Source organism: Hemibagrus wyckioides, linkage group LG24, assembly GCF_019097595.1.
Source record: "Hemibagrus wyckioides isolate EC202008001 linkage group LG24, SWU_Hwy_1.0, whole genome shotgun sequence".
Lineage (NCBI taxonomy): Eukaryota > Metazoa > Chordata > Actinopteri > Siluriformes > Bagridae > Hemibagrus > Hemibagrus wyckioides.
This window is the reverse complement of record NC_080733.1, coordinates 11,773,496-11,788,341: the sequence shown is the minus strand read 5'-3', so window position 1 is coordinate 11,788,341 and position 14,846 is coordinate 11,773,496. Positions and strand designations below refer to the sequence as shown.

General features: G+C 38.6%; 1 protein-coding gene across 1 annotated transcript in view; it reads left to right on the top strand.

Annotated features, from left to right (window-relative positions):
* Positions 1–14,846, top strand: part of pag1 (phosphoprotein membrane anchor with glycosphingolipid microdomains 1) — a 47,840-nt gene that overhangs the window by 17,254 nt on the left and 15,740 nt on the right. The gene's annotated exons all lie outside the window — the stretch shown is intronic.

Here is a 14,846-nt window from a genome sequence, read left to right as displayed (position 1 = left end):
CCTTGCAGTTTTCTCTATGTGCTTTGGATCACTGCATGTTTCAGTGTCACCCCAGTCCTGTTTTCATATCCTTAATGAAGGTACACAGGTATACATCCGTCAACAGAAAGGGACCACCAAAAGATCACCATCTGCAGATAGTATAGTGTCCAATAGTATAAGTGTATGTAATTGTCATGCAGATGCATTACAGATCATTTGTTACACAATATACCAGAGTATTTATAAGATATAATACTGTTGTGCTTCAAGTACAGTGACTTTGAGACTGAACATTGTGTGAGATTTCCATGAAAATGTGATCGTGGCTGAGAGAACAGTCGAATCGAAATGTTCTATCCTTTTACACTTCCCATTGAAGAAATTTCTACATTTTCAAATTTTCAAATTCAAAGTTTTTCTATATTTTCTATATTATTTTCTAGGTTTTTCTAGGTTAATGTTTAACATTTTTTATCCATTTTGGCATTTTAACCATCTTCTTTTGATGATCTGCTAATCAAATAAATCAGATTTAATGATCAGCGATTGTAATCTCAATATCAGATGAGCCATTTTCCTTTCTTGGAGCATCTTTCTCCACATCACAGATTTGGTGATCCCATAGAGCAGCCATGTGACAGGATCCACATTCCCACAATACTGCTGGGACTGCTGCATGACGTTCCGGCTCCTGTTCCTGTCCTGCTCTCAGGAGAAGTCTGTTTAAAGTTGGAAGAGTGCCCGGGCGCAGACCGGGGCTTCCTGTGATCTTCCCTCTGTCAAGTTTATGTAAATTCTTGTTGAAGCCTATGGGTTTGAAGCGAACCATGTGAAAGCTGCTGAAGGAAACCCAACTGCTAGAATGTGGATTATTTAATCAGGTGACCTCATGGCTGCTCTGTGGACAGGAAACACTCTGTGAGAAACATCTATCGTGCTGTTTGTCTTTATGAGTCCACCTCCCCAGTGAATTCTAATGGACAAATATATAGAGCAGAACAGCTGAGCTTTCTATATATGGAATTGAATCAATACAGCTGTTGAAAGGGCTGCTGGCCTGAACATACTGTTTAAATGTATGCACCTGTGTTTATAATTTACATTTCACAAGATTTAACTGATATATTTCTCTTCTGCAGTTGTTCTGAGATGACTACGGAAAGCATTCGTTCATCCTTATCAGCTACTTTTTTAATGAAACGGATTTTTCTGAGTTATCTTGGTCTGATTCGCACAGTAATGAAATAGTAAACACACTATGAAAAACTATGCTTATCCTAAAAATCAGATCATTCAGCAAATGTATATAACATAGTTATTCTTAACATTTTTAGTACATTAATATTAGATTATTAATATTAGATATTAGAAAGAAGAGAAAACGAGAAAGTAGAAACTTAGAAAGTAGAGGTAAAGCAAGGAAGGATAGTACATTGAATAAAAATGTGTATCTGAATATTAATCCATTAATGCAGATGATGGCTTCAGAGGAAGATAGAAGGGAAGAAGAACGGTGAAATTCCTGCTTTAGAAAGTTCATCTCAGTCAGAAAAACTTATAGAGAGGAAGAGAAAGCTGAAGAAATAATATTGTCAGTGCAAATGTATAGGAAATGAATAGGGTCTGTGCAGAGCTTCGTATATATTTGCAGGGATTTCCTCTGGATTCTCTGGAATGGCTATGCGAAATTCTCTCTAGGTGTGAATGTGTGTGTACCTGGTGCCCTGTGATGGACAAACATATCATCCATGGTGTATTCTTGCCTTGATCCCAGCATTCCCAGTATAAAGATGAATGAATAAATGATGAATTATGAGAAAGGTGCTTCAGGAGAGGGTTTTTTTTTTTTTTTTGAAAGAAAATTAGCGTTATTTTGTACATTTTTCCCGTAGCAACTTGTGGGAAATCTTCCCCTCATAACATGCAATTTAATGCGTCCTTCTGTTTAACATTCCCCCTTAAGCAAGACCTGTCCTTCAAATAGCCTTCATTTGGTATTGAGGCCACAGCCTCAGTGTAGATTAGATTTTCCATTCCCAAGACAGATGAGTGTGTGATGGTCATTATAGACATATTCTGAGAGAATTATTGATGACCCTGTGGACGGTTTAGGAGGCGCATGAAAAATGGCTACTGCTAACAACTCTGTCGGTTTATCATATTTCCTTCCAACGACTCTGGAATTTTAGGTTGAGGTCAAATTACAGTCTTGATAGAGTGATCAGGCGCTCAGCCAGACAGCTATGATGGGGTATATGTCAGTGTTGAAGGGAAAAGGGGGAAAAAAGTGTGTGCATGCTGGGGTTTTCTCAGCACTGTGTTAAGTTTAATGTGAGCCTAATGTTTTGGGGGGGTGGTTTTGTCTGAGGAAGTCAGGGCGGTCGATTGAGAAGTAATTGCTGCTAATGGAAGGAGGTGTTCCTCCACTGCCAAACATACACACCGGAGGAGCCCCTTTTCAGTCAGAATAAATTTCCTAGTCGTCGCTGCTGTGTAAGCAATTCAAATTCACGGCTTTGCCTGCAGTCATCCTGGCCGTCACCACTCGCTAATATATTCCTGTGCTCACCCTTGGCTGTGTGGCAGGCAGTCTTCTAATTGGTTCATTTCTATTCTGATACCAGATGTCGAGCGACTGAGGAAGAGGGAATGACTCCATTTTATCTGTTTAGTGCAGTTCTGTTTATGCACCAGTTCTTTACGCAGGATGCTATGAAATTGCAATAAATCTTAATGATACACTTGTCTGAATATCATTACTGCAACAAGTAACTCATTTGTCAACATAATGCATCACTTTATATATTTTCCCCTCTTTTTTCTCTGTAAATATTTCATCTTTTTGTTAAAGATCATTCAGATTTAAAAAAAAATTAGACTGTTTTGTTGCTCCTTTGTTAGCAAAGCCTAAAGTAAATATACTTTTAAATATGATATACAGAAAGATGTACTATAACATGGATTTGTTAATCCACAACGGCCGTCATATCATTTACTGAATGATTTATTTTCTTATGATCTAGCTATGCTGCCTGCATATTTTACATAGATTTGTAAATGAGGTTATTTTTGAATTAGAAAGGAACTTTGGCGATAGAACGATATCAAAATAGATACACTGTGGATTTCTTCAGAGCCCCAGAGGAGGCTCTGTGATAAATGGGTTTACTGGAAAGGTCATGGTAAGCATCAGCTATGCAGGAACACTTCCTCTAAACACACACACACACAAACCACATACACTCACACATTCCCTATTCCTCTGATACACCCCAATCCCGTTTTCCCAAACCAAATAAATCAGGCATGGGTGGAGATTCGGTCTGTTTAGAGTAGCACTACCCCCATCCTTCCATCCTTCCATCCTTCCACCCACCTCATCTGAAATCAGATAAATCAGCCATGGAGGTGGGGGATGGACAGACTGACCCTTCATTCGTCTCAGAATTCAAGGTATCCTGTCTTACATCAGAATGCACACATTACTATAAATGAGCCCTTGTATTTAATCAGTTACTGAATCGAAACACTGTGTTTAGGAGAATTAGACTCAGTAAAGTGTGCGTGCCTGTCTAGAGCTTTTTTGTTTTGTTTTGTTTTTTACAAGGCTAGGCTATAGCTCCAGTATAAACTGTAGGCCCCAGCAGAGCGTTCAGCTTACCTTAATAAATCATTTCAGTGATAATGGACTGGAGAGTTCTTGTAAAGCGGTGTCACATTCCCATATTGCCTGCGCTTGTGCAGTAACACTCCATTCCACTGTACTTATCCTGACATTAAAGGATTTTGCATAGCGTCCCGTTTCAAATCCCGTTTCAGGATTTTGCATAGCGTGTGGTGCAGAAAGCAGGATTTAAGCCAATATTTTTTTTCCTTTAATAAATTAATGACAGAATTAAATGTTCGGAGGTGGTCTGGCAATTATGAAACAATAGAAGCAAAATATGTTGTTTTTTTATGCTTAAAATAGTGGTTAAGAGCAACAGCATGATGACAGAGATTTAAAAACAATTTTATGTGGATGTCTATTAATAAAGATGAAGAATGGAAACTGCAATTCCATACAAAGCATTGTAGCTGCTGCTGTAATCATAAGGACTCTTGCTTCAGGACTCTTGTACAAAATATGGTCAGATTGAACATACTATCAACAAACACACTACTGTTAGTTCTCTTTTAAACCTCTGGTGAAGTCCCTTTTGAGTCAGGTTCCTCTGAAAGTTCCTTCCTCGTGTTATCTTTTGTCACTCTTGCCTCAGATTTGCTAATTAGTGATCTACATCTACATCCAGATTTCTGTAAAGCTGCTTTGGGACAATGCCTATTGTTAAACACACTATGCAAATAAAGTTGAACTGAATTAATGAAAATGGATATCAGTTCCTGCTCTATCTAAATGTAGGAGAGTGAGACCCTGTTTTTTTTGCTGGAGATCTGATTTCACATAGACAGTTTAACATTTAAATGTTATGAAAGGAACAGCTTTTCTTTTGGAAATGAAAGGAATGTGAGGAATAATGTTCATACATGATATAATAAAAATATTAGCGGCTAGCACACTTGCCTTGCACCTCCTTGGGGGTTCGACCCCAGGGGATTCAGTGTCCTCCCCCAGTCCAAAGACATGCATAGTAGCCTGATTGGCTTCTCTAAATTCTTCCATAGTGTGTGATTGTGTGTGATCGTGCCCTGCGATGTTGCATTGTAGGTCTACTGTAGTCTTAATCTTAAAAACTGCCAATCATATAATCTGCAGTGTACTTACTGAGAAACTGACCAGGAATGTATTGTATCATCTTGTATAATGTGAAAGCAATAAACTTATAAGATCACAGTAGCACTGAGGTTTCAAATTCTGTACTTCCCTCCAGTTTCAGTGTTTAAACCAGACATTTTTGCTTGAGAGAAAACTACATCGATCAATGATTCGATTTTTTTTTCCGTCTAAGGGAGTATCGTATTCTCCCCACATCTGTGAGGGTTTCCTCCGAGTGATGATGATTATAACTGTGATACACGTGCAGACAGCCAGTGAGGATGTATGACACTGCCATGCTGTCACAGCTTTGCAGGATGTGTTGTAATTAATCTGCACAGTGGCTTTACATGTTTCCAGTCTCCACAGACTGCAGATGGCACGACCCTCACACACACACACACACACACGACTCACCTTTTATCTGCCCAGCTACACCTCTCATCATCACGGCCCCGGCTTGTTCAGCTGGAGCTAATCTCCATCTCGCATTAAAAAGATTCAGAGAGAGGAGATTCTGAGAGAGAGAGAGAGAGAGAGAGAGAGACGGCTCTCTTTACTGTCAGACTCTATGATATTTAATGAGGGGTGTCACTCTGATCATTTAAGATGAAGGAGTTAGTGTAGTACAGCATACTGAAGTTCACTTTCTGTGAAGTGAGTATAAAGAGATAAAAGGTGATGTGACATTACATGCCTCCTCATTATATCTCTGAATTTCTGCTCCAAACTTAGTAGTTGTATCAGGCACAGACAGGCACAGTCATATAGTACAAGGAATAAGATAATAACGTCTCATCCCAATCCATTTTGCTATATTTCACTCATCCCGAAACTTGATCTAACGCTTCTCTTTATCTTAATCTGATGTTATGTACTGACTCTAAACCTCACAATAATATAATCCCACACCAGTAGCTACTATATTAAGTTTCCAGAAGTTTCCCTTCTGGAAATATCTTCTGTATTTTATACAACATGTGAAGTGGCATGTTATTATTATGTTTTAAAATGTAGAAACAACTTTTTTGTACTACATTGTCCAGCTAGGCCTTTTAAAAACATTTGAAACATTTAATATCTGTATTTAGAGAAGTCTTTATTTTCAATTTTTTATTTCAAGTATTTAAAAAAATCATTTTCATTTAATTAAAAAAAACATACTATTATATTATCCATACTATGATTTTATTATATAATAACAATAAGAACAATTATTATTATTATTATTATTATTATTATTATTATTATTATTATTATTATTATTATGTATTACTACTTTGGCACTTTGTCTTCTCTAAGGTCTCAATAAAATAAGTTTCTATCATTTTTATTATCATTTTTATTATTATTATTATTATTTCTCTCATCTGAAATGAGATGGTTCACAAAATGATCATGATGATGAACAGAGGTTTAGAAGTTGAGTTAAACTCATTCAGTTTTAAAAACAGTACTAAAGTGTGGTGAAGTCCATCAGCCCATTTAAAAACTCTACAACACGGAAATATATATTTACAGTCTCGATAAAACAGCCACTATTCGGGTTGCTGAATTGTTCAGCAGTTTCTTGGATTAAATCAGTTTTCACATCACAATAATCATGTCCAAATGTGGATATTTGTAATTAGCCAGACAATATTTAAGGCATCAGGAAGAACTCTTTTGCCTGTTTATTATGCAGACTGTGCAAATGCCTTAACATTAACCTTAATTTATAGAAGCTGCTTTTCCCCCAACCACAATTAAAAAAAAATTCTACTACCAGTAAAAAGCTACGAGCGGTCTTGAACAGATTAGAGCTGATTTAAATGTGTTCCAGGGTAAAGACATAAAGGGCCTGGAGCAGTGGCTGGACCTGTGGCAGTGTGTCAGCATTCATCTATCATGTGTGTGTGCTCAGCATAATAAATCCACATGGCTGCCTCGCCAAATGCCACAGAATGAGGCGCTAATTTTGCAATGGTCCACGATTAGCACTTCACCACTCTCTGGCTCAGGGGAGACGTAAGTGTCCTGCTTCTGCACTCTGTTTTGAGTGCTGACACATTTTGTTTTTAATCGCACCCTGAGAGAGAGAGAGAGAGAGAGAGAGAGAGAGAGAGAGAGAGAATGAGAGAGAGAGAGAGAGAGACAGACAGACAGACAGACAGACAGTGAATAAGAGAGAGAGTGAGAGACAGACAGGCAGAGAGAGACAGAGTGAGACAGAATGAGAGAGAGAGAAAGAGAGACAGATAGTGAATAAGAGAGAGAGTGAGAGACAGACAGGTAGTGAGAAACAGAGAGAGAGAGAGAGAGAGAGAGAGCGAGAGAGAGAATGAGAGACAGACAGAGAGAGAGAGAGAGAGAGAGAGAGAATGAGAGACAGACAGACAGACAGAGAGAGAGAGAGAATGAGAGACAGAGAGAGAGAGAGAGAGAGAGAGAGAGAATGAGAGACAGAGAGAGAGAGAGAGAGAGAGAGAGAGAATGAGAGACAGACAGAGAGAGAGAGAGAGAGAGAGAGAGAGAGAGAGAATGAGAGACAGACAGACAGAGAGAGAGAGAATGAGAGACAGACAGACAGAGAGAGACAGAGAGAGAGAGAGAGAATGAGAGACAGACAAAGAGAGAGAGAGAGAGTGAGAGAGAGAGAGAATGAGAGACAGACAGACAGTGATACAGAGAGAGAGAGAGAGAATGAGAGACAGAGAGAGAGAGAGAGAGAGAGAGAGAATGAGAGACAGAGAGAGAGAGAATGAGAGACAGACAGACAGAGAGAGAAAGAGAGAGAGAGAGAGAATGAGAGACAGACAGACAGAGAGAGACAGAGAGAGAAAGAGAGAGAGAGAGTGGACCACATTGAAGCTTTGCCTCACTGCAAAAAGACACTTTTTAATGTAGCATGAATATGAGCAACTAGAGAGTAACAAATTATTAAAAAATATATATCATAAATGCTCAATTATTTGTCACCACTTCTGTGTTATAAAGATTCTTAGTTCTTGTGATTTGTGGTCAAAAGCTTCTAGTGAAACATTAACACATGTTAAACTTCCTCCTTGAAACGTTTTTTTTTTCCTGGTTCAAAACCACTAATTCCCATTTTAATATATTACACTAAACAAAGGGAACTAGTGTGTGATCTGTGTTTGGTGTTCAGTCTGAGGGAGGTCATGTGTGACAGGAAATGTTTATGTCTCTAGAGGACTGTGTAAAAAGAGAACATCCCTCCGGAGTGTAGTTACAAAACCGTGCTTCCCACACCAGCCTGCTCCATTATACCCATTCCCAGAATTCCACAGATCTGGAATCTCTTCCTGAAGTCCACAATGTTCTCATCTCACATTCACTCCACGTGGTTGCTGAGACACAACACTTTTCACTCAACACTACTCTGCTGTCCTGTGAACTTATCTATTTATTTATTTTAATATTTTGTATTTATTGTCATCTCACACTGTGTATTTTCACCTTATGTAGTCTTGTGCTCTGTGATGTGTTGCACTTTTGCCTTGGAGAAAAGACATTTTGTTTCGATATATATTTTATAGTAATAAATTATTATTTTATAGAGAAATGACATAAAAATACAAACAAAAAAAACACTTGACTGATTCCTGGGGATAATCCAACCAATTTTGAGCTCACAAAATATCCTGAATGTAGGTCTCTTTTTAAATGATTATCTTTCCAGATTATATGCGTAAAATCCGATCTTGCCGTCTCGGATCTACTTACAGTCCGTGTTCGATATTTATGGCTCCATGCCCAGTAGTGTTTGGGGAATAGTGTTTCCCGTTCGTGATCAATTCACGTAGTATTAACGTAAACCAATTACGTTGTGAAATCTCAAGGGGATATTGCCACTGCTGGGGCCTTTAACTACAGTAATAAATGTAGGCACTTGAAACATGCATGGTAGAATAGCACAGTGGTGATTTGGCTTTTGCTAAACACCAGAGTGCTGGGTTCGATTTTTCAGCTCAGGTGTGAGCTTGGTGTCTGAATTTTTGTTGATTTCAGGGCTTTGAAAGTGCTCACTACTAAACTAATCGTGTTAATATACTCAATTCAATCATATGGAACTGATCTAAACATCTGAACTAAGTGAAGCTGAGCTGTTGTCTGACACCATTTTAAACTGCTGTTCATGTTAAATCACAGAAGAAAGCATTATTCATCTTTGTCTTCACACAGATACCCACGATTTTCTGTTTCTGCTGTGATTGACAGGGGAATGAGAATAATATGTATAATATTTCATCTCTCCCAGCCGGGACTCTACTATACAGAGTCTCTTATAATTTCATCATAGATTATGAGCCTGTAAATCTTCTAGTGTGGCCCAGATCTCACTGCCTCTGTTTACTTACAAACGTTTTTCCCTATTTTCTGATGCTATATTTATACATATACATTTCTGGCATTTGGTAGACACTCTTATCCAGAGCAACTTACATTTTATCTCATTTTTATACAACTGAACAATTGAGGGTTAGGGGCCTTGCTCAGGGGCCCAGCAGTGACCGCTTGGTGGACCTGGGATTCAAACTCACAACCTTCCAATCAACAGTCCAACAACTTACCCACTAGCTATCACATCCCCAATAAACCGGTTCATGTGCCCTGAACATGGCATGTGGTTAAATATCTTTATTCACGTGCATTTCAATGTTGAAGTCAGGAACCTTTTATTGTCATTTAACCATATATAGCTGACACAGTGAAATGAAGAAACATTTCTCCAGGACCCTGCTGCTACATAAAACAACACAGAGCTAAGCACTGAAAGTAAGTTGTCCAAGCCACATGTATAAATGTACATAAATGTATAAAGTACATTGTGTGCAAACAGTGCAAGACAAACAGACAATACAAAACAAAACACTAAAGGACAGATACACAAAATACACACAGTAGCACTGACCAGTTTACATTCTATAAATTATACAGTACAATGTGCAAAAATAAGAGGATTGTAAACAAAGAGGGTTCTTGTAAACATATATACACTTATGTAATAGCAGCATTTTGGCAGACACCCTTATCCAGGGTGACTTATATTTATACTGAAAAATTGAGGATTAAGGGCCTTGCTTAAGGACCCAGCAGTGGCAGGTAATACCCCTCTGATCGTTACTCCAACCCCTTGACCATTCAGCTACCACAACTTTTTTTCTTGCATGTAAGGGCTAGTTGAGAAGAAAGACCAGAACACCAGACTGATAAACATACAACTTTATAATATTAAAGCTATCTAACACAAGACTAGGCTAGATTAGTTTAGCTAGTCAAGTGGAGTCACAACTACGCTATCATTATATTGGTTTATCTGGCTACAATACCATGCACAGAACATTAGCTGTCCTTATGCTCTATTCATATCATCTTCACAGAATTTCGAACTCATTTTGACATTTACAGACATTGTTTTTTTGGCTCAGCATGAGAGGAGGCTATTGTTTCAGTTTCAGCCTCTTTACTGGTAAAAAAAATCAGATTATCCATTTTCCCCTCACGCTAACTGACTGGGAGTTGGTGTTTGGGAGAATTGAGATCTTTCAGCCAAGACATAAATATTTTTCTCATATTTTCCTGTAAAACCTGTCTGATTTGTCTCGCCTCCTTTCACTGAATATAAAATACAACACTGCGTTCACTGAAGATAGAAAATTACACCACTGCTGTCTTCTTTTTCTGATGTTCAGTTACATGACAAACTGCTTCAAGTGGCGAATTATTCAGGGCTAAAGAAACCTATTTTCACAGCACAATTTTTACACACACTTGCAAATGTGCAGCTTGTAAGATTTTTATGTGAAAATAATCAGATACAGAAGATGACCTGCCAATTATACTTCTATCTATTTATTAAATTGATTAGTAAGCTGCCACTGTTGGGCCCTTGACCAAGGCCCTTAACCTAATCCAGAGGTGCTGTATCATGGCTGACCCAGTGCTCTGACACCAAATTTCAAAGTTATGATAAGCAAATAAAGAATTTCACAGTGCTCTAACAGTGGTTAGCACTGTTGCCTTACAGCAAGAAGGTCCTGGGTTTGCATGTTCTCCCCGTGCCTGCGTGGGTTTACTCTGGGTACTCCGGTTTCCTCCCACAGTCCAAAAACATGTACATTAGGTTGATTGGTAAGTCTAAATTGGCCATAGGAGTGAGTGTGTGTGGTTGTCTGTCTATATGTGTGGCCCTGTGATGGACTGGTGACCTGTCCAGGGTGTACCCCTGCCTTTCGCCAAGTATTTTTTGTATTTGTGTTTTTATTGAATTAATTATGAACTCAGATGTTGAGCTAATTTATGAGTTGCTCAGGAGCTCCATCTAACTGTATATGACTGTAGAAAGGACATTATTCATAATCGCACTCTCCGGTGTTTATGGTAATTCACACTATCCAGTGTTTATAACAATTTATAATTACACTCTCTGGTGTCACCCAAATGAGGATAGCTTCCATTTTGAGTCTGGTTCCTCTCAAGGTTTCTTCCTCTTATCATCTAAGGGAGTTTTTTAAATAAATAAATAAATTTAAATAAATAAATTAAATAAATGTAATATTAATCTTGAACTGTATTTCTTCTGTTCTTATGGAAAGCTGCTTTGAGACAAGCGCTATACAAATAAAAGTGAATTGAATAGAATCGAATTATTCATGCAGTGGTAAGTGGTCACAAGTTAAAGAAAACAGTTCAGCCTCAGACGTTTCACCTTCAGCAGGTGAAAACTTCCTCTCTATTTCATTTCATCTTGACCCTTAGCACGGCTTTCCTAGCGAGCAGAAACGAGCATCTCTCGCATGCTACCAGAGATCTCCAGATAATTCACCTGTAAGATCCGAACTGTCACCATGGCAACATGGAGGTACTTCTTCATCATGGAAGGATTTAACTGGATGTGTCCTCTGGAGCACTCCTGCAATCCAGCTGCTGATCGGTGCTTCGGCTGCTAGAGAGTCTGGACCTTGGTTTCTCACGTTCTCTTGACTTCCAGACCACACAGATGGCTATCGCGGTAAAATCAGACACGGTTAATTAGCCTCTCTGAAGAGATTGCGCATGGGATTTGAGAGGACGTGCCTCTGTCTGTGTACGAGAGTGTACAGGATGAAGGTGTGATGTTGATTCACGCACAAGAGCCAGCTAGACATGGATAAGGATCTGAGAAGGCATGTGCTGATAATTGAATATATATTGTGATAAGCACCGACGTCATAGCTATTTACTTACTTACTTAGACAGTTCCTTAAAAAGAGGTTTTTAGATTATTTCAGCCATACTTTGAATTTACTCATTTTTCTCAAAAAGGACTGAAAACTGAGACTCGCTTTGAGTTTATTTGGAAGGACAGATCAACTGTAACATGGAGAATGCACATCTTTGCAATCATCTATAACATCTCACAGCACTGTACAGGTTTACTTATTGCTTTTTTTTCTGTGTTGCTAGTGCTATTATTAGAACGAAGACTTTTCCCCAGTTTCTGTCAGCACAAAATCTTTTAATAACAATGCTGCCCAAAAAACTTCCTTACTGAGTTACCCCCTCCCCAAATCCAGTTATTTATTTAGGACATGCCTGCGGTGCGTGCCTGAAAACATTCCAGTGGATGCTTTGTCAGAGACTGAGCATTCTTACTAAATTACAAACCTCTGTGGTGCTGTTGCTCTGTGGAGGAGCTTGAATCGCACTTCTTTTTCAAGTCGAGCCACCTAAAATAATCCGTGATGAAATGCAGACACGTATGAAACCTACCTCTGAAGTCGGTAAAGATGCTGAATGTGTAGTAGAGGTTCTGTTCCCAGCAGTGGTCGTAGTTGGCACTGTCTCATCTGCATACAGTGTTATAATATTGTATAATATATAACATTATTAGGCTTGGTGTTTTCACACCAGCTCTCATGTCAAGAATTTAAAGACTTTCATGTAAGCTTTAATGAGACTCAGGTGTCACATCCCGGGTGTGAAACCCACAGAGAAGCTGAAATAAAGATGATTTCCCTCTTAATTGAGTCTTGCTCGACTGCTGCTACTACTACACATAGTAGAACTGGGGTATTACATTCCAATACATTTTACTTGTAGTATCAGTTGACTATATATTACACACCAGTCAGGCATAACATTATGAACAGTGTCAGGTGAAGTGAATAACACTGATGATCTCCTCATCATGGCACCTGTTAGTGGGTGGGATATATTAGGCAGCAAGTCAACATTTTGTCCTCAAAATTGATGTTAGAAGCAGGAAAAATGGGCAAGCGTAAGGATTTGAGTCACTTTGACAAGGGCCAAATTGTGATGGCTAGACGACTGGATCAGAGCATCTCCAAAACTGCAGCTCTTGTGGGGTGTTCCCGGTCTGCAGTGGTCAGTATCTATCAAAAGTGGTTCAAGGACGGAACAGTGGTGAATCTGCGACAGGCTGCCAAGGCTTAAAAGATTTAAGGATCTGCTGCTAACATCTTGGTTCCAGATACCACAGCACACCTTCAGGGATCTAGTGGAGTTGATGCCTCGACAGGTCAGGGCTGTTTAAGCAGAAAAAGGGGGACCAACACAATGTTAGGCAGGTGGTCATAATGTTATGCCTGTTCTGTGTATTTTAGTTTTCTGTATAAAATCTGGAGTAAAAAAAATGATGAGAGACCATCTCTAAGGAAAGGAGAAAAAGAAATACAAAAAAAAAAAAAGAAAAATGACTTATGGAAGAAGGAAAGACACTTCAAAAACACGAACAATAAAGAATGAAATACATAAATGTGAAAAAGAAAGAAAGAATGCAAGAAATAAATGTGTCTACACACAACTCGGAAGCTAATACTAGCAGTGTGTGAAGGTTGTGTTACAGTGAAATGCCGTTCTAGAGTCTGATCTATAGAGTTAGAGGACAGTAGAGTAAGCCAGAAGAACCACAGCTTCACCATTCCAATCTGGAAGCGATGCCTGTCCAAATACATTCCTCCTTAAATGACTTTTCCATCCTCATATTTTCAATGGCATGAAATTCAGCTATAGTATTTCATAAGGAAAAGAAATCTTTCCTCTGTTAAGTATCAGGTTGCATGTTTTGGACTGTATGAATGCGCGGCTCCTTCCTCCACCACACAGCACACTCGTTAGAGCAAATGATTGCATAAAGCTTGATTAGTCTGTCACACTTCATTAATGTGAACGGCAGTTCGGTAGGAAGACCAGCGGACATTCTTTTCTCTCAAAAACACATTAGCAAACAGTGTTAGCACCGACACTTTTATGCCCTAATGAAATATAATCAGGCTTTATGTAGCAGTTCGGCTGAATTTAGCAGCACCGATACACAAAATGGAAATATCCGAAGACATAAAACCCTAAGACGAATCAGAATTTTCTAATATAACAGAAACACAGTAAATCTGCTTAAATGTGATCTGTGTGATGTGGATCTTTGTGTTATAAATCTCGATGTTGGTCTTTCATTAGATTTCTTTGTAAAACTGCTTCATTTGATCAACAGCCAAAATGCATCATATGCTAACTCACCATGATGCTAAGAAACCACCACACACAGAGGGACCAGCTTACCCTGACTCAATAGTAGCTGTTTGAATAGTTGTTTTTATTTTGTCATATTCATATTTGTTTTTAATATTATTTCATGATTTGTAATCTTACACAGAACACATATACCAACAGAAATCTCGCCTGCCAGACATTCCTCTAATTTCCTTGTAATCTGTTATCATGTTTGAGATGGATTTTTGCTGAGAGGGTGTGAGCAGGCTTGTCGCAAATATTGTATAACAGTCCAATCATGATTATTTGCACTGATTCTATTTTACAATTGTGCCTCTGTACAAATAAATGTACTTAGCCGAAGAGAATCAGCGGTTCAATCTTGTGTTTGTTGATATATAATCAAATTGAGGCACCACCAGAATTCATTATTATTAGTTGAAGACTTTGATCTGCTTATTATGTTTTGGTGTGTATGTGGTGTGAACACTCCCTGAATGAGAGGTTAGTCCATCTCTCAAACACACACACACACATGCACACACACATGCACACACACACACATAGACGCATTCACACTTAGGGGAAATGTAGAGTAGAAAGTCTATCTTAGGTA